Raw genomic sequence first — 23,587 nt, 5'->3', positions numbered from 1 at the left:
GTAGATAGGATAGTGAAGAAGGCATTTGGTATACTCACCTTTATTGGTCAGGGCATTGAGTACAGGAGTTGGGAGGTCATATTGCGGCTATACAGGTCATTTGTTAGGCCACTGTTGGAAAATTGCGTGAAATTCTGGTCTTGTTCTGATTTGAAGAATGTTGTGAAACGTGAAAGGGTTCAGAAAAGATTTGCAAGGATGTTGCCAGGGTTGGAGGATTTGTACTATTGGCAGAGGCCGAATAGGCTGGGGTTGTTTTCCCTGAAGCATGGGAGGCTGAGGGGTGACCTTATAGAAGTTTATAAAATCATGAGGGGCATGGATAGGATAAATAGACAACATCTTTTACCCAGGATAAGGGAGTCCAAAACTAGAGGGCATAGGTTTAAGGTGAGAAGGAAATAATTTAAAAGGGATCTAAGGGGCAACTTTTTCACTCAGAGAGTGGTGCGTGTATGGAATGAACAGCCAGAGAAAGTGGTGGAGGCTGTTACAATTACAACATTTAAAAGGTATCTGGATGCATATAACAATAGGAGGGGTGTGTAGGGATATGAACCAAATGCTGGCAAATGGGACTCATTAACTTAGGATATCTGGTTGGTATGAATGAGTTGGACTGAAGGAATTGTCTCCATGCTGTATATCTATGCGACTATATACAGTGGTAGTGTTTTCAGATTTCAAATATCAAAGAAAATGCGCCAATAATTTAAATTCAATTTCTGTTCCCTGTCTTTGCTGAGTTAGCTGATCTAAGCTGAAGTGAGCATCCTTGGGCTAGGACTTCTAGTTTCCAAATTAGCACCCCCTCCTGTCAGTATGAAGGACACTGTCAAATACAACATTTACCCCCAACAACTCCAACCTTGACCACTGTAGTCATGTAGCTTGGAATCTCTGCAGTGTGAAAGTAGCTAATTCAGCCCATCATGATCACACTGACCATCCAAAGAGCATTCCACCCAGACCCACCCCAACCCTGTAATCCTGCATTTCCCATTACTAATAGACCTAACCTGTGCATCCCTGGACCCTATAGACAATTCAGCATGGCTAATCCACACAATGTGCACATCTTTGGATTGTGGGAGGAAACCGGAGCAACTCATGCAGACACAGGAAGAATGTGCACATTCCACAGAGATAGTCGATTAAGGTTGGAATTGAACCCAGGTCTCTGGCACTGTGAGGCAGTAGTGTTAACTACTGAGCCATTGTGTTAGCTCAAGTATGCTTATCTACTCTTCTTGCCTGATAATCAAGTATGGATTTGTGTGAGGAGGAGATAATTGTTGGATGTCCATTTTCAGCATTTGATCAGTGCATGCCAGTGAAGATGACAGGAAAGTAAATTGACAAAGAATATCATTTTTGAAAAATCAGTTTTTCCTCTGAATGGAGATCTCCGAGTTTATTATTAGATAGAACAAGATCTGATTGCAATCTGGATTGTAATGTCATTCCAGTCATCTGATTAAGGGTTTGTAGTTCACTCTCTGGTTGTGAGGCAGTTCATAATGATGAGAAGGAAATAGAGGAAAATAGTTTGTAAGACTAACTGGATAGACAGAAAATGGGGATACAGTAGGAGAGACACAATGTAGAAAGAAGATGGGGAGAAATAGCACCACTGTTCTTGATCTGAGCCTCATAGTGGCAGGTTTTTGTGCTCAGCTGCGAACACTTACCCAGTTGACAACTGTATTCACTCCAGATGAAACCAGTTGAAATTTCCAGCAGATTTGAACTGATTTTCATTCCTGAGCCTTTAGTCAGAGAATTTTACAGAAACAGAGATACCTTTTCAATTAAAAGACAGGGGCCTGAGCTTTATCTGTTTTTCTCTGCTCAAAGCTATGAACTATAAAACCATTAGGAAACATAATGGGAAAGATTTTGATTGTCTCGACAGTTCCCAATTGTTACTAATTTCAAAATTCTACTAAATATGACTGGCATATTTAAAGTTATAATGGAAAAGTGTCAAAATGCACATTTTCCATCTCAGCATCGCTACTGTGGACAAGATGGTTTAAATACTTTGTCAAAAACCTGACTGCTGTTCATTTGCCTTAAAGACACTTGTACTCCATTCCACTGGTAAAGGCACAGGCAATGATTTTCCTACCTCCCTCAGGGGAATCAGCAACCCAGGTAAGATTTTCACTGGGATTTTAACATGACAAACACAGTCAAGACAATGTCTAGAAGTCTGTCAGTCTCTGCACTGAGACTGAAGTTTGGGAAGAAGCAGAAGTAGCCACTCAAAGATATGCCAGAAGCAAAGAACCCGTCAGCTCGGGTCAGACACACTTGTGAACAATAGTCAGCTAGATGCAGCAAGCCAGAAAACTAATAGGAGTGGAGGGGGAAATAGTGTTGATTATCCTGCATTGTTATATGCAAGAACTAAGCTGAAATGAACTTTTTAATAGAAAAGGAACTAACTGTGACATTTATAGTCTCAATTTCTTCTCAATATATAACTCATTATTCTTTAGAGGAAATGGTTGCAAATCGAGTTCTTGCCATTTTCCTGAGCATTATGTGGCTAAGAGCATATATGAAGAAAGCAAGCTGCAGAGCATAATGAAGTAACATCACCACAATTACCCGAAAGGGACAAAGAGCGACAGCCTTTTGCTAATGAACTCTGCATTGATTGCTACAGTTGCGTCTGAATACTGTTTTTCATACTCTGGCCTGCAGAGCTGATAATGATGGTTGCAGCCTGTAATTGTGAAAAATATTACAGTTTTTTTAAAAACCTATCACTGTCTTTTTCATGAAGTGCATTCTGCCCTCCCCTCCTGCCTTACACTTGTTGATGAAGCCCTACTTGAGATGACGGCTGTAGTCATGGCAACATCTGAAACCAGAGAAAACAGGTGCAATGTGATCAGGTGTGCCAAATGGAATTGTCTGGACTGAAAGCTGCATTTTCAAAGAAGGCTTTAGCTAGTTCTTGCCTCTATTTAGTGATTCTTTTCACTGCAGTAACCTGAGGGAGTGCTATGAAGGACAATAATGCTAAACCCTCAGCATAGCCACACTTCATTTTACTCAGTGGTAATCGGGGTGGGGAGGGGTCATAATTCATTTCTGAAAATCTAAAGTATTTTTCCATGCCTGACATTTGGCACAGACAAAATACACACACAGGAAAAATATACTTTACTTGCAGGGTCACCTTTTCACGACACCATCAGTTCTTACCCAAACTATGGCCTGTATGGCCTTTAACCTGCTGGCAAAAAATTGACAGGAGCAAGAATCAAGGTTCCAAGGATATTTTGAGCCTTCCATTCCCTGGACTTCCACTCTGTCAACAGCAAGCGTTTCAAAGTCCAGTCCCCATGTCATATTAAATATGTTGAGAACTATCCATTGGCTCCATATAAGTGATCTGACTGTTCCCTTAGCCACCTCCCACAAGGCAGGAATCCTAGTCTGGCATAAAAATGAGACCATGTTATAAAGTCTTACTGACTTTAAACTCAATTCACTCACACTCCACGAAATTCGTGGGAGATGAAATCAGCCTACATAAAGAATCTGGCTTAAATGTTGAACACCAAATAGAGAAGGATTGGGAAACAGTCCTGATTTCAGCTGTCGGAAAGAGTGAGCAAGCCTATATTGGATGTAGGCATAATCTGGCTTCACCATGACAGGAACCCTTCACTTACACCTAAACAGCCCCTCGATGTAGAATATATGCACTCATACATGAAGATTGGGGATCGTAGAGTCATAGAGATGTGCAGTATGGAAACTCATCTTTGGTGACCAGATATTGGAAATTAATCTAGTCCCATTTGCCAGCACTTGGTCTATATCCCTCTAAACATCTTCCTGTTCATATACCTATCCAGATGCCTTTTAAATGTAGTAATTGTACCAGCCTCCACTACTTCCTCTGGTAGCTCATTCCAGATACGCACCACCCTCTGCATAAAAAGGTTGCCCCTTAGGTCTGTTTTATATCTTTCCCCCCTCACCCTAAACATATGCCCTCTAGTTGTGGACTGCCCCATCCCAGGGAAGAGACCTTGCCTATTTATCTTATCCATGCCCCTCATGATTTTATAAACCTCTTTAAGGTCACCCATTAGCCTTCGACGTTCCAGGGAAAACAGCCCCAGCCTATTTGACCTCTCCCTATAGCTTACGCTCTCAAACCCTAGCAACATCATTGTAAATCTTTTCTGAACCCTTTCAAGTTTCACAACATCCTTCCAAGTGGAGGGAGACCAGAATTGTAACACGGTACTCCAAAAGTGGCCTCACCAATATCCTGTATAGCCGCAACAAAATCTCCCAACTCCTATACTCAGTGCTCTGACCAATAAAGGGAAGCATATTAAATGCCTTCTTAACTATGCTATCTACCTACAACCCCAGTTTCAAGGAACTATGAACCTGCATTCCAAGGTCTCTTTGTTTAGCACCAGTCCCCAGGACCTACCATTGAGTCTTCAAGTCCTGCCCTGATTTGCCTTTCCAAAATGCAGCACTTCACATTTATCTAAATTAAACTCCATCTGCCACTATTTGGCCCACTGGCCCATCTGATCAAGATCCCTTTGTACTCTGAGGTAACCTTCTTCGCTGTCCATGAGTCTTTTGAAGAAGTAACAAAGAGGACTGACGAGGGCAGAACTATAGAGGTGATCTATATGGACTTCAGTAAGGTGATCAACAAGGTTCCCTATGGAAGATTGGTGATTAAGGTTGGATCTCATGGACTTCTGTATACAGGAAGATCTAGCCATTTGGATGCAGGACTGGCTCGAAGGTAGAAAACACAGGGTGATGCTGGAGTGTTGCTTTTCAGACTGGAGGCCTGTGATCAGTGGAGTGGCACAAGGATCGTCCCACTCCCTTTTGTCATTTATATGAATGATTTGTATGTGAACATAGGAGATATAGCTAAGTTTATAGATGACACCAAAATTGAAGGTGTATTGGACAGTGAAGAAGGTTCTAGATTAGAGTGGTGCTGGAAAAGCACAGCAGTTCAGATAGCATCCGAGGAGATGCTACCTGAACTGCTGTGCTTTTCCAGCACCACGCTAATCTAGAATCTGGTTTCCAGCATCTGCAGTCATTGTTTTTACCTAGTGAAGAAGGTTACCTCAGAGTACAACGGGATCTTGATCAGATGAGCCAATGGACTGAGAGTCGCAGATGGAGTTTAATTTAGATAAATGTGAGGTGCAGCATTTTGGAAAAGCAAATCAGAGCAGAACTTACACACTTAATGGTAAGATCCGAGGGAGTGTTGCTGAACCTTGGAGTGCAGGTTCATAGTTCCTTGAAAGTAGAATCACAGGTAGTTAGGATAGTAAAGAAGGTGTTTGGTATGCTTTTTTTATTGGTCAGGGCATTGAGTATAGGAGTTGGGAGGTCATGCTGCGCCTGTACTGGACAATGGTTAGGTCACTTTTGGAATATTGTGTGTAATTCTGGTCTCTTTCCGACTGGAAGATGTTCTGAAACTTGAAAGATGTTCCCAGGGTTGGAGGATTTGAGTTATAGGGAGAGGCTGAACAGGCTGGGCTGTTTTCTCTGGACCATCGAGGCTGAGGGGTGACCTTATAGAGGTTTATAAAATCATGAAGGCCATGGATAGGATAAATAAACAAAGTCTTTTCCCTGGACTAGAGGGCATAGGTTTAGTGTGAGAGGGGAAAGATATAAAAGTGATCTTAGGGGCATCTTTTTCACGCAGAGGGTGGTACCTGTACAGAATGTACTGCCAGAAGAAGTGGCGGAGGCTGGTACAATTGCCACATTTAGAAGGCAGCTGGATGATATATGAATAAGAACATTTAGAGGGATATGGGCCAAGTGCTGGCAAATGGAACCAGATTAGGTTAGGATATCTGGTTGGCATGGACGAGTTGGACCGAAGGCTCTGTTTCCGTTCTTACATCTCTCTATGATTCTATGACCTCCAATTTTAGTGTCATCTGCAAACTTACTAACTATACCTCCTATGTTCACATCCAAATCATTTTATATAAATGACAAAAACAGTGGACCCAGCAGTGATCCTTGTGGCACTCCACTGATCATAGGCCTCCAGTCTGAAAATTAACTCTCCTCCACCACCTTCTGTCTTCTACCTTCGAGTCAGTTCTGTATCCAAATGGCTAGTTCTCCCTGTCATCTATATAGATCACATCTACTGCATTGACCTCATCAATCCTCTTCGTTACTTCTTCAAAAAACTCAATCAAGTTTTTGAGACATGATTTCACAAAGCCATGTTGACTATCCCTAATCGGTCCTTGCCTTTTCAAATGTGTAAATCCTGTCCCTCGGCATTTTCTCCAACAACTTGCCCACCACTGATGTCAGGCTCACCTGGCTTTTCCTTACCACCTTTTTTAAACAGTGGCACCACATTAACCAACCTCCAGGCACCTCACCTGTGATTATCAATGATACAAGTATCTCAGCAAGAAGCCCAGCAATCAATTCCCTAGCTTCCCACAGAGTACTAGGATACACCTGATCAGATCCTGGGGATCTATCCACCTTTATGCATTTTAAGACATCCAGCACCTCCTCCTCTGTAATATGGATATTTTTCAAAGATGTCACCATTTATTTTCCCAAATTCTATATCCTTCATGTGCTTCTCCGCAATAAGCACTGATGCAAAATACTTATTTTGTATATCCCCCCATCTCCTGCAGCTCCACACATAGCCTTCCTTGCTGATCTTTGAGAGACCCTATTCTCTCTCGAGTTACCCTTTTGTCCATAATGTCTTTCTGAAGTCCCCTTAGATTCTCCTTAACTCTATTTGCCAAGCTATCTCATGTCAACTTTTGCCCTCCTGATTCCCTCTTAAGTGTACTCCTACTGCCATTGTATCCTCTAAGGATTCACTCGATCTATCCTGTCTATACCTGGCAATATGCTTCCTTCTTTTTCTTAAACAAACCCTTAATTTTCCAGTCACCTAGCATTCCCTACACCTACCAACCTTGCCTTTCACCCTACAGGTATATATTGTCTCTGGACTCTCATTATCTCATTTCTGAAGGCTTCCCATTTTCCAGCTGTCCCTTTATCTCCAAACATCCGCCCCCCAATCAGCTTTTGAAAGCTCTTCCCTAATACCATCAAAATTAGTCTTCCCCAAATGTACAGCTTAACTTTTAGACCTAGTCTAGCCTTTTCCATCACTGTTTAAAACTAACAGAGTTATGGTTGCTGGCCCCAAAGTGCTCCCCAATGACACCTCAGTCACCTACCCTGCCTTATTTCCCAAGAGTCGGTCAAGTTTTCCACCTTCTCTAGAAGGTAAATCCACATACTGAATCAGAAAATGTTTTTGTACACACTTAACAAATTCATCTCTATTTAAACCTTTAATACTATGACAGTCCCAGTCTATGTTTTGAAAATTAAAATCCCCTACCTGTGGATGATTCGAGAGGTTGAGTGGGTGATAGAGAGGAGTTATAGGGAAGCAGTCACACCTAACTTACAGAATAAAGGTAGCTGGGTGACTGTCAAGAAAGGAAAAGGGAATAGGCAGAGAGTGCAGGGACCCCCTGTGGCTGCTCCCCTCAATAATAAGGATACAATTGTGGGGGGATATCTATTAGGGGAAAGCCATAGAGGCCAGGTTTCTGGCACTGAGCCTGACTCAGTGTCTCAGAAGGGAAGGGGGAACAATAGGAGAGCGATAATGATGGAAGATTCAATCATGAGAGGAACAGGCAGGAGATTCTGTGGTCATGAGCAAGACTCCCAGATGGTATGTTCCTCCTGGGTGCCAGGGTCAGGGATGTCTTGGATCAAGTCTACAGGATTCTTAAGGGGGAGGGAGACCCACCAGAACTTGTGGTACACCTTGGTACCAATGACATAGGGAAAGGGAGGAGGACCCGAAAAGAGAATATAGGGAGTTAGGTTGGAAGCTAGAAGGCAGGACGAGCAGAGTAGTAATCTCAGGATTGCTACTGGTGCCACATATGAGTGAGGCTAGGAATAGAGAGTGAGTGCAGATGGATATGTGGGTGCAGGGCTGGTGAAGGAGAGAGGGCTTCAGATATGTGGATCATTGGGTTACCTTCTGGGGAAGGTGGGACCTGTACAAGAAAGAATGGTTGCACCTGAATTAGAGGAGCACCGATATCCTGGGTGGGAGGTTTACGAGAGCTCTTCGGGAGGGTTTAAACTAGATTGGTGAGGGGGTGGGAACCTCAGTTACAGATCAGATGATGGAGTGGGTAGTGAACAGCCAGATAAATCGTGCAGAGTCTGTGAGAAGGGATAGGCTTTTGATAGGGCAGAGGTGCAGTCTGTGTGATGGGTTGGTATGCTTATTTTAATGCAAGAAGTATTAGGATCAAGGGTGATGAACTCAGAGCATGGATCAGTACTTGGAACTATGACGTTGTGGCCACTATGGAAACTTGGATATCACCAAGCAGAGAGTGGTTGTTGGATGTTCCAGGGTTTAAAAGTTTCAAAAGAAATCACAGGGAGGAAAGATAGGTGCAAGAGTGGCATTGCTAATCAGGGATAGTATCACAGCTGCAGAAAGAGAGGTTGTTGAGGAGGTTTTGTCTACAGAATCAGTCTGGGTGGAAGTCAGAAACAGGAAAGGAGCAGTCACTTTCTTGGGAGTTTTCTACAGGCACCCCAATATCAATAGAGATATGGAGGAGCAAATTGGGAGGTAGATTTTGGAAAGGTGCAGAAGAAACAGGGTTGTTGTGATGAGTGACTTCAATTTCCCTAATATTGATTGCACCCTCAAAAGTTCAAATAGTTTGGATGGAGCAGATTTCATCAGGTGTGTCCAGGAAGAGTTCCTGACGTAATTTGTAGATCGGTCGACTAGGGGGGAGGCCATATTGGATTTGGTGTTTGACAATGAACCAGGCCAGGTGTCAGATCTCTCAGAGGGAGAACATTTCGGTGATACTGATCATAACTCCCTGACCTTTACTATACTCATGGAGAGGAATAGGAACAGATGGTATGGGAAAGTATTTAATTGGGGGAGGGGGAATTACAATGCTATTAGGCAGGAGGTGGGGTGCCTGAATTGGGATCGGATGTTCTCAGGGAAATGCATGACAGAAATGTGGAGCACTTGCTGGTTGTGCTGTCAAGGAAAGGATAACCTTGGGTGACAGGGGATGTGGAACACCTAGTCAAGAGGAAGAAGAAAGCTTACTTAAGGTTGAGGAGGCAAGGATCAGACAGGGCTTTAGAGGGTTACAAAGTAGCTAGAAAGGAACTGAAGAGTGGACTTAGAAGAGCTAGAAGGGGACATGAAAAATTTTAACGGATAGGTTCAGGAAAACCCTGAGGTATTTTACACTGATGTGAGGAACAAGAGGATGGCCAGAGTGAGGATGGGGCCCTTCAGGGATAGTGGAGGGAACTTGCACCTGGAGTCAAAGGAAATAGAGGGAGTCCTTAATGAATACTTTGCTTCAGTATTCACTCCTGAGAGGGACCTTGACGTTTCTGAGGACAGCATGAAACAGACTGATATGCTAGAACAGGTTGATGTTAGAAAGGAGGATGTGCTGAAAATGTTGAAAAACATAAGGATAGATAAATTCCCTGGGCCAGATGGGATATACCCTAGGTTACAACAGGAAGTGAGGGAAGAGATTACTGCACCTTTGGCGAAGATCTTTGCGTCCTCACTGTCCAGTGGAGTAGTACCAGATAATTGGAGGGTGGCAAATGTTAGTCCCTTGTTCAAGAAAGGGAATAGGGATAACCCTGGGAATTACAGACCAGTCAGTCTTATGTCAGTGGTGGGCAAAGTATTGGAGAGGATTCTGAGAGACAGGATTTATAATTACCTGGAAAACCACAGTTTGATCAGAGATAGTCAGCATGGCTTTGTGAGGGACATGTCATGCCTCACAAATCTTACTGAATTCTTTCAGGATGTGACAAAATATATTGATGAAGGTAGATCAATGGATATGCTGTACATGCATTTTAGCAAGGTATTTGTTAAGGCTTCTAATGGTAAGCTCATTCTGAAAATAAGAAGGCATGGGATACAGGAAAATCTGGCTGTCTGGATAGAGAATGGGCTGGCCCATAGAAGACAGAGGGTGGCGATAGATGAAAAATATTCAGCCTCGAGACTGTGGGACCTCTTCTTTTTGTGATTTTTATAAATGACTTGGATGAGGAAGTGGAAGGGTGGATTAGTAAGTTTGCCGATGACATGAAGGTTGATGGGGGGCTGTTGAAATGTTGAGGGCTGTTGTAGTTTTCAACGGGACATTGAAAGGATGCAGAACTGGGCTGTTAAGTGGCGGATAGAGTTCAACCTGGAAAAGTGGGAAGTGATTCACTTTGGAAGGTTGAATTTGAACGCACAATATAGGGTTAAAGGCAGGATTCTTGCGGTATGGACGAACAGAGGGATCTTGGGTTCCTTGTCCATACATCCCTCAAAGTTGCCACCAAGTTGGTAGGGATGTTAAGAAGGCATATGATGTTTTGGCTTTCATTAGCAGAGGGATTGAGTTTAAAGCTGCCAGGTTATGCTGCAGCTCTGTAGTGTTGGTTCGACCACACTTGGAATATTGTGTTCAGTTCTGGTCACCTCATTATAGGAAAGATGTGGAGCCTTTAGAGAGTGTGCAGAGACTTACCAGCATGCTGCGTGGACTGAAGGGCATGTCTTATGATGAAAGGTTGAGTGAGCTAGGGCTTTTCTCACTGGAGTGAAGGAGGATGAGAGGTGACTTCATAAAGGTGTACAAGATTTCTGTTTTTCAGCAACAGCAGCAACTCGAAGGGTGGAAGCATGCACCAGAGGCTTGCCAGGAGTGGTGAGTCACTGATTTGTGCTTTTTAATTTGAAGTCAGAGAGCAGAGGTTTCTGGGAAAGGAAGGACTTCTTATTTTTATTTCCATCCAGCTATATCAGTCAGTGTTTTCTCAACCCGAGACCCTAGCTTTGCAGGGCCTCCCACCTAACCACCTCCTCTAATCTTAAAGACCAGGGACATATCAGGTAAGCATCACTTCTTTTTAATTTGTGATCGGGGACTAGCAGGGACGGCAGTGCAGGGAGAGCAATGTTCCACCTGCATGATGTTTGAGGTGAGGGATGCCATTCGTGTCCCAACCAAGTACATCTGCAGGAAGTGCACCCAACTCTCACTCCTCCAAGACCGTGTTAGGGAACTGGAGCAGGAGCTGGATGAACTTCGGATCATTCGGGAGGCAGAGGCTGTGATAGATAAGAGTTACAGAGAAGTAGTTACTCCTAGGCACGAAGAAAGCTGGATGACTGTTTGAAGGGGGGAAGAAACAGTCAGTGGAGGGATCCCCTGTGGTTGTTCCCCTGAAAACCATGTATATCATTTTGGATACTGTTGAGGGGGACGACTTACCAGGGGTATGCAGTGGGGCCCAGGTCTCTGGCACAGACCCTGTTCCTGTTGCACAGAAGGGAAGGAGGGAAAGGAGAAGAGTGTTAGTCACTGGGGACTCAATAGTTAGAGGCTCAGATAGGTTTGTTGGGACCGATCGAGACTCACGGTTGGTGTGTTGCCTCCCAGGTGCCAGGGTCCGTGATGTCTCGGATTGTATCTTTGGAGTCCTGAAGGGAGAGGGTGACCAGCCTCAAGTCGTTGTCCATGTCGGTACCGACAATGTAGGTAGAAAGAGGGACAGGGACGTAAGGCAGGATTTCAGGGAACTAGGGTAGAAGCTGAGAGGTAGAACAAACAGAATTGTTATTTAAGATAAGTTACAGTGCGGAAACAGGCCCTTTGGCCCAACAAGTCCACACCGACGCACAACCCACCCAGACTCATTCCCTTACATTTACCCCTTCACCAAACACTACGTGCAATTTAGCATGGCCAATTCACCTAACTTGCCCATTTTTGGACTGTGGGAGGAAACCGGAGCACCCGGAGGAAACCCACGCAGGCACAGGGAGAATGTGCAAACTCCACACAGTCAGTCGCTTGAGGTGGGAATTGAACCCAGGTCTCTAGCGCTGTGAGACAGCAGCGCTAACCACTGTGCCACCGTGCCTCTCACACAATGTTGTGAAACTTTGATTAGATTATTTACAGTGTGGAAACAGGCCCTTCAGCCCAACAAGTCCACACCACCCCGCCACCCACCCAGACCCCTTCCCCTACATTTACCCCTTCACCTAACACAATGGGCAATTTAGCATGGCCAATTCACCTAACCTGCACATCTCTGGTTTGTTACCCATGCCACGTGATAGTGAGGCAAGGAATAGGGAGAGATATCAGCTGAACACGTGTCTGCAAGGTTGGTGCAGGAGGAAGGGTTTCAGGTTCTTGGATAATTCAGGCTCATCCTGGGGAAGGTGGGACTTTTACAAACAGGATGGTCTTCATTTGAGCCAGAGGGGTACTAATATCCTGGGTGGGAAATTTGCTGGTGCTATTCGGGTAGGTTTAAACTAGCTCAGCAGGGGGATGGAACCAGAGGTGTAGCTGCAGTGCACAGGAAGATGAGAGTAGGAAGGACAGGGAAAGGATTTCAGGGTCACAGAATGTGCTGACAGACTGCAAAGTGGTTTGAAGTGTGTTTACTTCAAGACCAGAAGTTCCTGAAATAAGGTAGGTGAGCTTGCAGCATAGATAGGTACCTGGGACTTCGATGTTGTGGCCATTTTGGAGACATGGATAGAGCAGAGTGAGGAATGGATGTCGCAGGTTTCAGGGTTTAGATCTTTCATTAAGAACAGGCAGGGTGGTAAAAGAGGGAAAGTCGTGGCCTTGTTAGTCAAGGATAGTATAACGGTGGCTGAAAGAACTTTTGACAAGGACTTGTCTACTGAGGTAGTGGGGACTGAGGTTAGAAACAGGAGAGTAGAGGTCACACTGCTTGGAGTCTTTTATAGGCCTCCGCAGAGTTCCAGGGAGGTGGAAGAGAGGATTAGCAAAATTATTCTGGGTAGGAGTGAAAGGAACAGGGTGGTCATTATGGGGGACTTTAACTTCCCCAACATTGACTGGAAATGCTATAACTCCAGTACGTCGGATGGATCAGTTTTTGTCCAATGTGTGCAGGAGGGTTTCCTGACACAGTATGTTGAAGGGCCAACAAGAGGGGAGGCCACACTGGACCTGGTGCTTGGTAATGAACCAGGCCAGGTGTTTGATTTAGTTGGAGGTGAGCACTTTGGAGAGAGTGACCATAATTCAGTTACGGTAAAAACAATGACTGCAGATGCTGAAAATCAAATACTGGATTAGTGGTGCTGGAAGAGCACAGCAGTTCAGGCAGCATCCAATGAGCGGCGAAATCAACGTTTCGGGCAAAAGCCCTTTCCTGATGAAGGGCTTTTGCCCGAAACGTTGATTTCGCTGCTCGTTGGATGCTGCCTGAACTGCTGTGCTCTTCCAGCACCACTAATCCAGTACATAATTCAGTTACGTTTAGTTTAGTGATGGAAAGGGATAGGTACATGCCACAGGTCAACAGTTATCGATGAGGCAAGGGCAATTATTATGCGATTAGGCAAGAATTAGGATGCATAGAATGGAGTAGCAAAATGCAGGGGATGGGGACAATGGAAATGTGGAGCTGGTTTAAGGAACAGATATTGTGTGTCCTTGATAGGTATGTCCCTGTCAGGCAGGGAGGAAGTGATAAGGTAAGGGAACTGTGGTTTACAACAGAAATTGCACCTTTTGTTACGAAGAAGGAGGCTTAAGAGTTGATAAGGCAAGATGGTTCAGATGAGGCGATGGAGAGTTACAGATCAGCTAGGAAGGATTTCAAGAGAGTTAAGAAGAGCAAAGAGAGGACAGAAGCAGTCTTTAACAAATAGAATAAAGGAGAACCCTAGAGCTTTCTATAGGTATGTGAGGAATAAAAGGATCATTAGGGTAGGAATAGGGCCAATCAAAGATAGAAGTGGGAAGTTGAGTGTGGACCCTGTCGAGATTGGAGAAGTGCTAAATGAACATTTCTCATCAGTTTTCACTCAGGAAAACAACAATATTGTTGAGGAGAAGTATGAGGTACAAGAAATTAGACTAGAAAGGATTGAAATTAGTTACGCACGGGTTTTAGCAATTCTAGAAGGAGTGAAAGTAGACAAGTCCCTTGGGCCGGATGGGATTTATCTGAGGATTCTCTGGGAAGCTAGGGAGGAGATAGCAGAGCCTTTGGCTTTGGTATTTGAGTCGTCATTGTCTACAGGTTTTGGTACCAGAGGACTGGAGGATTGCAAATGTGGTGCCCTTGTTTAAGAAGGGCAGTAGAGATGACCCAGGTAATTATAGACCAGTGAGCCTTACGTATGTTGTAGGAAAGGTTTTGGAAAGGATTATAAGAGATAAGATTTATAACCATCTAGCAAGCAACAATTTGATTTCAGATAGCCAACATGGTTTCGTCAAGGGCAGGTCGTGTCTCACAAACCTCATTGAGTTTTTTGAGAAGGTTACCAAACATGTAGATGAGGGTAGGGCAGTTGACGTGGTATCTATGGACTTCAGTAAAGCCTTTGATAAGGTTCCACATGGTAAGCTGTTGGAGAAAATGCAGAGGCATGGAATTGAGGGTGATTTAGCAGTTTGGATTAGAAACTGGCTTTCTGAAAGAAGGCAGCGAGTGGTGGTTGATGGAAAATATTCAGCCTGGAGTCCAGTTACTAGTGATGTGCCACAAAGATCTGTTTTGGGACCACCGCTGTTGTCATTTTTATAAATTACTTAGACGCAGGCATAGGTGGATGGATTAGTAAATTTGCAGACAACACTCAAGTTGGTGGAGTAGTGGACAGTGTGGAAGAATGTAACAGGTTGCAGGGGGACTTGGATAAACTGTAGAATTGGGCTGAGAGGTGGCAAATGGAGTTCAATACAGCTAAATGTGAGGTGATGCACTTTGGGAAGAATAACAGGAAGACAGAGTGGGTCAATGGAAAGATTCTTGGTAGTGTGGATGTGTAGAGGGATCTTGGAGTCCATGTACATAGATCCCTAAAAGTTGCCACCGAGGTGGATAGTGCTGTTAAGAAGGCATATGGTGTGTTAGGTTTCATTCCTAGAGGGGTTGAGTTCCAGAGCTATAATATCATGCTGCAACTACACAAAACGCTGGTGCGGCCACACTTGGAATATTGTGTACAATTCTGGTCCCCATATTTTGGGAAGGATGTGGAGGCGTTGGAAAAGGTGCAGAGGAGATTTACCAGGAGGTTGCCTGGTCTGGAAGGAAGGTCTTATGAGGAAAGGCTGAGAGACGTTAAACCTCTTCTCATTGGCAAAAAGAAGGCGAAGAGGGGATTTGATAGAGACATACAAGATGATCAGAGGATTAGATAGGGTAGACAGTGAAAGTCTTTTTTCTAGGATGATGACGTCAGCGTGTACGAGGGGGCATAACTACACATTGAGGAGTGATAGATTTATGACAGATGTCAGAGGCAGGTTCTTTAAGCTGAGAGTGATAAGGGCGTGGAATGCCCTACCTCCTAAGGTAGTCAACTCAGCCACATTAGCGAGATTTAAACAATCCTTAGATTAGCACAAGGATGATTTTGGGATAGTGTAGGGGGACAAGCTGAGAATAGTTCACAGATCGTCGCAACATCGAGGGCCGAAGGGCCTGTTCTGCACTGTATTGTTCTACGTTCTAAGATGTTGAGAAGCATCGAGTGAATAGCCAGAAACATTTTCCCATTACGGAAATAACGATCATGAGGGGGAGTAATTTCAAAGTAATTGGAGGAAGGTTTAGGGGAGATGTCAGAGGTAGAATCTTTGCAAAGAGAGTAGTGGGTGCGTGGAACACACTGCCAGTAATAGTAGTAGAGTCAGGTACATTAGGGACATTTACGTGACTCTTGGATATGCACATGGGAGATAGTACAATGAAGGATATGTAGGTTAGTCTGATCTTAGAGTAGGATAGAATGCCGGCACAATATCAAAGGCTGAAGGGCCTGTACTGTGCTGTACTGTTCTCTGTTCTTATGTTCTATGTTCGATAACCACCTTAATATTCTTACAGAAAACTGAGATCTCCTGATAAATTTGTTTCTCAATTTCCCATTGATTATTGGGGGGGTCTATAGTACAATCCCAATAAAGTGATCATCCTGTTCTTATTTCTCAGTTTCACTGAAATAACTTCCCTGGATATATTCCCAGGAATATCCTTCCTAAGTACAGCTGTAATATTATTCCTTATCAAAAATGCCACTCCCTCTCCTCTCTTGTTCCAGGATATAAATGCTACAGCAAGTATAGAAAGGGGGACATGAAACTGCTAGTCCTGTCCATCCCTGAGCCACGCCTCTGTAATTGCAAAGATATCCCACTCCTATGTTTCTAACCATGCCCTGAGTTCATCTGCCTTCCCTGTTAGGCCTTTTGCATTGAAATAAATAGTGTTTACTTTATCAGTCCTAACTCATTCTCTGCTTTGTTCCTGCCTGCCCTGACTGTTTGACTTGCTCCTTTTTCCAAGTGTACCAGTCAAGGCAGATCTCTTTCCTCACTATCTCCCTGGATCCCAATCACCATCTTGCTCATTTAAACCCTTCTGAGCAGCTCTAGCAAATCTCGCTGCCAGTATATTAGTCCCCTTCCAATTCAGGTGCAATCTGAACTTCTTATACAGGCCACTTTTACCCCAGAAGAGATTCCAATTATCCAAAAATGTGAATCCTTCTCCTCTGCATCAGCTCCTCAGCCATGCATTCATCTTCCTATTCCTACCTTCATTAGCTTGTGGCACCAGGAGTAATCCAGATATTACTACCTCAAGGACCTCCTTTTTAAATTCCTGCCAAACTTCCTCAATTCTCTCTTCAAAATCTCATCCTTTTCCCTTCCTATGTTGTTAGTTCCAATGTGTATGATGACCTCCTGCTGCTCCCTCTTCTCTTTGAGAATATTCTGCACTCTGTCTGAGATGTCCTTGATCCTGGCACCGGGGAGGCAACACACCATTCTGTTTTCTCGCTGCTGGCTGCAGAAGTGTCTGTCTGTGCCTCTGACTAGACAGTCTTCTTTCACAATCGATTGCTTGGAACCTGACATACCCCTTGTTATATTAGAGCCAGTCACAGCACCGGATACTTGGCAGTTCGTGCTACATTTCCCCAAGAGTCCATCATCCCCTACATTTTCCAAAACAACATGCGTGTTTGATACGTGGATAGCCACATGAGACTCCTGCACTACCTGCCTCCCTTTCCTACCTTTCCTGGAGGTAACCTATCTACCTGACTGTATCTGCCATCCATCACACCCCCAGCTTCTATAAGTTCCTCATTGCCTCTAACTGCTGCTCCAACTGATCCATGCAATCTGATTGGATTTGCAATCAAAGACACTTCCTGCAGACATAATCATCAGTAACATGGAAACTCTCCCTAGTCTCCCACATTCGACAGGAAGAGGATATCACTTTACTAAAGGCCACCTTTGCACCTTAACAATCTACAGACCCAAAAAATAGCCCAGTCTTCCTGCTTTGAAAAATACTGCTCCAGGCTAAATTAGTACCTAAGTGTTATCTTTTTAAAATTTAATCAAGAGTCAGATCTGAATAAAACATATAATCAAAAAAGGACCCACTCAACTCACTATAGTAGAAAAAGAAAGAACAGTGAAGTTCCACTTTAAGAGCTATGCACTCAGCTGCTCCCAATCTGTGAGATCTCCCACACAGATACCTCCAAAGTCAGCTGTGAATTTATTGGCTATTCCCTAGTTGCTATTCAGAAGGTGGTGGTCAGCTGCCAACATGAACCACGGCAGTCCACATGCTGTAGGTAGATTGATAATCCCCTTAGGAGGAAAATTATAGGTTTTAACTCAGTTACAATGAAAGAGGGGTGATATATTTCCAATTCAGGATGAGAGTGACTTGGAGAAGAACTTGCAAGTTGTGGTGTTTCCATGTATTTGCCTCCTTTGTCCTTCTAGATAGAAGTAGTTGTGAGTTTGGAAGGTGCTGTCAAAGAAGGCTTAGTGAATTTTTGCTGCCTATTTCACAGTACACATGGCTGCTGCAACTGTGCATTGGTGGTGAAGGGAATTAATGCTTGTGGATGTGATGCCAGTCAAATGAGTTGCTCTATCCTGGAAGGTGTCAAGCTTCTTGAGTGTTACTTGACCTGATTTCACCTAGGAAAGTGGGAGTATTGCATTACAATCTTCACTTCTGACTTGTGCCTTAGAAATGGGAGATAAGCTTTGGGGATCAGAAGGTGAGCTACTTGCCACAGTACTCCTAGGCTTTGACCTGCTCTTGTAGCTACTGTGTTTATGTGGCAAGTCCAATTAAATTTCTGGTCAATTGTAACCCCAAGGATGTTTATAGTGGAGGATTCAGTAATGGTAACACTATTGAATATCAAAGGGTGGTGGTTCGATTGTCCCTTATTGGAGATGGTCATTGCTGGTATTCATGTGGCATGCATGTTACTTGTCACTTAGCAGTCCAAGACTAGACATTGCCCAGATGTTGTTGTAATTGAACATAGACTGCTTCATTATCTGAGCAGTTGCGAACTTATAACATGGATAAATTTAATTAATTCTTAACAACTTTGTATTCAACTCATTACTCTATGTTGCTACTTGCTATGCTGTAAACATCATGATTTAACTTTTAATGCTGCCTGTGCTTGATGAACTGGTCAGGTTTGCTCTGACGAGTCATATTCTTCTGAATTCCAAACTCAGAGTCCCCTCTTAATGATGATAGATTTGGAGTTGTTGCTCCTGATGTCCCTTCTTTATGTTTTCTTCCAATCTTTCAGAAATGTTGATGACATATCCTTGCCCAGTACACACATGACTCATGCAAGGGTCATGTAAACAGGAGACATCTGTTTCCATGGTTCCTCTTATCAATCATATTTTATCCCTTTTTGCATCTTCAGAGGTTGAATGACCTTTACCACCAGCAGACTGGCTTTACCTCTTCCTTTACCAGCAAGCTGGTCTGGTGTTTATATAAAGTTAGCATCATTTCCCATTATGCACATTAGGCTTCACCTCTTTTAGCCACAGGGTCATACGATCCCTTTGATACACTAATTGTTTAGTGAATTGGATCACAAAATCCTTGGTCATACATCATTTTGTGTACACAGATATCTAATTCTAAGCCATGTTACAATTCCTTACAAGCATTATTAGTATTATTAATTTAAAACAATTTATTTTATACTGAAAGCAATCAATCTGTATTTGAGATGTGGGTTCACCCAATAGTTTTCCGTCATCTAGTGCTCATTTCTGTATTTACACACACAATTCCATATTTCATCTTCTCTTCCAACTTCCCAACTCTTAAGCATAATCAAGTGGTACATTTGATACCAACCATTATAATAATCAATGTGATGCAAATCTGGTCCATGTGTGAATTTGCATGTTTATACCACAGTTCTAAATGTTGTCTCAAAAACTAATTATTTTATTAGTTTTAATTCTTGTCCAGTTTCCCTGGCTTGTTCAATGACTTTAACAACATTTTGATGGGCTTTGACGAGCTGTTATCTAATCTATTGCATGTCTTCAGGCAGGTGCCTGATTTCAGTTTCCTGATTTCAGCAGTCAGTTTTTGAGAAGCTGCTGAACCCAAAGAAGCAGCTCCATGCTGATCCTCTCTCTCTCTCTCTCTGACATCTCTCCTGTAAGAACCTGTGTTTGATTTTACCTTTTTGGCCAAGGGTGTTTATGGGGTTGTTGCAAGTATTTGGAACAACATCATAAAGTTGCAACAGAGTTGATTGGGTTTTCAGATAAATTATGTTATTCTATATTATGTTCTCTTTTGTTCATGCATAAATAAATTCTGTTTTGTCTAAAACCAAGTAATTGGGCCAGCTGCATCACTCCTGGTACATACACTTTTCAACTGCTTAAAACAACTAGAAAAGTTAGGATCTGGGCTACCTTCTTGAAGTGGCCAGGTCGATAACAACCTGAGAGATGTGTAATTCAACTTCATCCTTAGGAATCATTGGGAGTCCTAATATCATCTCCAGGGCTTTAGCCATGATTCCTCCACAATTATTTCGAAGTTAGACTATTTCAAAGTTAGTTGGTTATTGGAATTGACAACTTGATACCTTTGGATGCATTTCCCTATTAGTCAGATCTGTGAGCTGCTCATTACCAATCCGAGATGAGACCTTCCCCAAGTTAGCCTGCTCTTAATTGTTCCAACATAAAATTACCATAGATGCTGCACAAAGTTTTATTCTGCTGTTTTTATCATCTTTTATCCTTCCCTTTTATGAGTTGGTTGATGGACTTAGCATATCCTTATCAGTACTGGATCAGTACGTGGTTTTCAGCCTGATTTCTATGGAATTCTCCCTCTGCATTCCATTCGCCATTGCCATTTAATTTATACAAGATCTGTTTGACCTTTCACGTAAAGATTTGGAGTTTGCTGCCCACATTTTCTATAACAAGGGTATTTACAGTGGATATCCCAGCTCTGCAAGCTGTTGTCCCATTATAAATTATGTGCCTCTTGTTGCCTTTCAGGTTTTAGCTCCAATCTCTCATCATTCCCTGTCTCTTGTTCAAATAACACTTCGATTAAATAGGCATACAGATTTCTAACATGGGAGGGACACCATTTCTGGCATCTAGATGGGCGGCACGGTGGCACAGTGGTTAGTACTGCTGCCTCACAGCGCCAGAGAGCTGGGTTCAATTCTCGCCTCAGGCAACTATATGTATGGAGTTTGCACATTCTCGTGGGTTTCCTCTGGGTGCTGTGGTTTTCTCCCACAATCCAAAAATGTGCAGGTCAGGTGAATTGGCCATGCTAAATTGCCCATAGTGTTAGGTGAAGGGGTAAATGTAGGGGAATGGGTCTGGGTGGGTTGCTGTTGGGAGGGTCAGTGTGGACTTGTTGGGCTGAAGGGCCTGTTTCCACACTGTAAGTAATCTAGATCTCAGTTACTTTTAAACCTACAGTCACAAGTTTATGTTATCATAAAGGACCTTAGCAGTCTCTTTCAGGACTAACCCATTTCATGGTCCATTTTCCAATTTGGGATAAGGATTGGGGGAACAGCAGGCAGTATTACCCCCTTAATCACAATATTAGTTAGTTCCATGTTCTTTTGTTCTTTGCAGCCAGCTTCCATACTTTGCTACTGGTCATTCTGTTCTTATTCCTGAAAGAACCCGATGTTTAATTGTTTTGTCTCACCTTTCCTGTGACGGAAAGCTCTGATATTCTCATACTTATCTGCCACACATTGCTGTTTACATCTTGAAACACTGTTCAGGCAGTACTGTATCTGCAGTTCAGCACAGAGTTGATTTTTACTTTCCTACGTCATAGTCAAATTGAACCAAGGGATAAAGTACCATGATCTGTTTTCACATACACTTCCAGGATCCCAAAACTTTGGGCACATGTCAATTACATCATCTACCCTACTGTTGTGCTTGAGCACCCTTCTTTACAGCTTCCTCCTTCCCATAGTCTTTCTCCTGATGTCTCAGTTCCTTGCCATGCAATCTTCACCATATTAGAGTCAAAGAGATGTACAGCATGATAACAGCCCCTCGGTCCAACCCGTCCATGCCGACCAGATATCCCAACCCAATCTAGTTCCACCTGCCAGCACCTGGCCCATATCCCTCCAAACCCTTCCTATTCATATACCCATCCAGATGCCTCTTAAATGTTGCAATTGTACCAGCCTCCACCACTTCCTCTGGCAGCTCATTCCATACACATACCACCCTCTGCATGAAAACGTTGCCCCTTAGGTCTTTTTTATATCTTTCCCCTCGCACTCTAAACCTATGCCCTCTAGTTCTGGATTCCCCGACCCCAGGGAAAAGACTTTGTCTATTTACCTTTTCCATGGCCCTCATAATTTTGTGAACCTCTATAAGGTCGCCCTCAGCCTCCGACGCTCCAGGGAAAACAGCCCCAGCCTGTTCAGCCTCTCCCTATAGCTCAAATCCTCCAATCTTTTCTGAACCCTTTCAAGTGGGCGGCATGGTGGCACAGTGGTTAGCACTGCTACCTCACAGCGCCAGAGACCCAGGTTCAATTCCTGCTTCAGGCGACTCTCTGTGTGGAGTTTGCACATTCTCCCTGTGTCTGCGTGGGTTTCCTCCGGTTGCTCTGGTTTCCTCCCACAATCCAAAAATGGGCAGGTTAGGTGAATTGGCCATGCTAAATTGCCCATAGTGTTAGGTGAAGGGGTAAATGTAGGGGAAGGGGTCTGGGTGGGTGGCGGGTTGGTGTGGACTTGTTGGGCCGAAGGGCCTGTTTCCACACTATAAGTAATCTAATCAAAGTTTCACAACATCTTTCCGATAGGAAGGAGACCAGAATTGCACGCAATATTCCAACAGTGACCTAACCAATGTCCTGTACAGCCGCAACCATGACCTCCCAACTCCTGTATTCAATACTCTGACCAAGCATACCAAACGCCTTCTTCACTATCCTATCTACCTGCGACTCCACTTTCAAGGAGCTATGAACCTGCACTCCAAGGTCTCTTTGTTCAGCAACACTCCCTAGGACTTTACCATTAAGTGTATAATTGGTGGTGACTATATCACCAATTGATTACCCGTCACTAGTACAATTCTAAACTCAATCTTGAAGGATTATCTGTTCTCCTGCGATGCACCAGGTAATCTCTGCTCTTAATTACAGTTTTCATTGACCAAATAGCCATCTAAATTAAAATCACCTTCCTGTCGGACTAGATGTTTATGACCCGAGCCCCAAACTCAAACCAACTGGTCAAGAGGTTTCAGTACTTGGGACCTTCTTTGCCCTGTTACAGTTCTGGGGTAACTGCAATGGAGACCAACGTTGCTGCCATTGGTGTGCCCTTTGAGCAATACCAGCCATTTGTCTTCCCTCAGGCAGGACCAATGGCAAGGGCAGGGGTGAGAGGGAGGTGGGGTGGGGTAGTAGGTTTGGTGTCATTTCACCTGCATCCAAGAAAAGGTGATCTTCATGGTTGTTCTGAGTGCTAAACAATTTTACTGATTAATATGATACTATCATATTTTTGCCAGAATCCAGAAAAGACTTGAATACCATAGAGGAGGGCCTGTTGAAAGACCCATTTTGATAGGTGCTGCCATTTGTGCAGCCTGCATATTGTCTGTTGCATCATTCTTTCTTGACTAAGAGCTGTTACTTCAGGTTGTGAAAAGTCAAGTCCTAGAAGGGTTTCTTCCAATTCCCTTCATTGGATGTCCTGTCACTGGGACATGAGGGATAAAGTTGTGGAGCTTGATACAGTATTGTGTACCAACATTAGGACAAAGGATAAAACTGCAATTTTCTGAAGCAAGTCTTTAAGGTTTGGTTTTTCCTTCGTACTATACTGCTAGATTGTGGATGGTAACTATGAGGAATTTCTGATTTATTCCAAATAAAATGATCCCAACTTGCAGGCCTTGATTGGACTCAATACTACATTGGAGTCTCCACCTCTGAATATCTACTGTACCAATATGTCAGCTGTGTTAGTTCTGGGGACCACTTCAACTGAAGGCATCAGTAATCATCAGGTCCTACATAATCTATT

The sequence above is a fragment of the Chiloscyllium punctatum genome, chromosome 24 (genome assembly GCF_047496795.1).
Source record: "Chiloscyllium punctatum isolate Juve2018m chromosome 24, sChiPun1.3, whole genome shotgun sequence".
Taxonomy (NCBI): domain Eukaryota; kingdom Metazoa; phylum Chordata; class Chondrichthyes; order Orectolobiformes; family Hemiscylliidae; genus Chiloscyllium; species Chiloscyllium punctatum.
Note: the sequence above shows the minus strand (reverse complement) of the source record.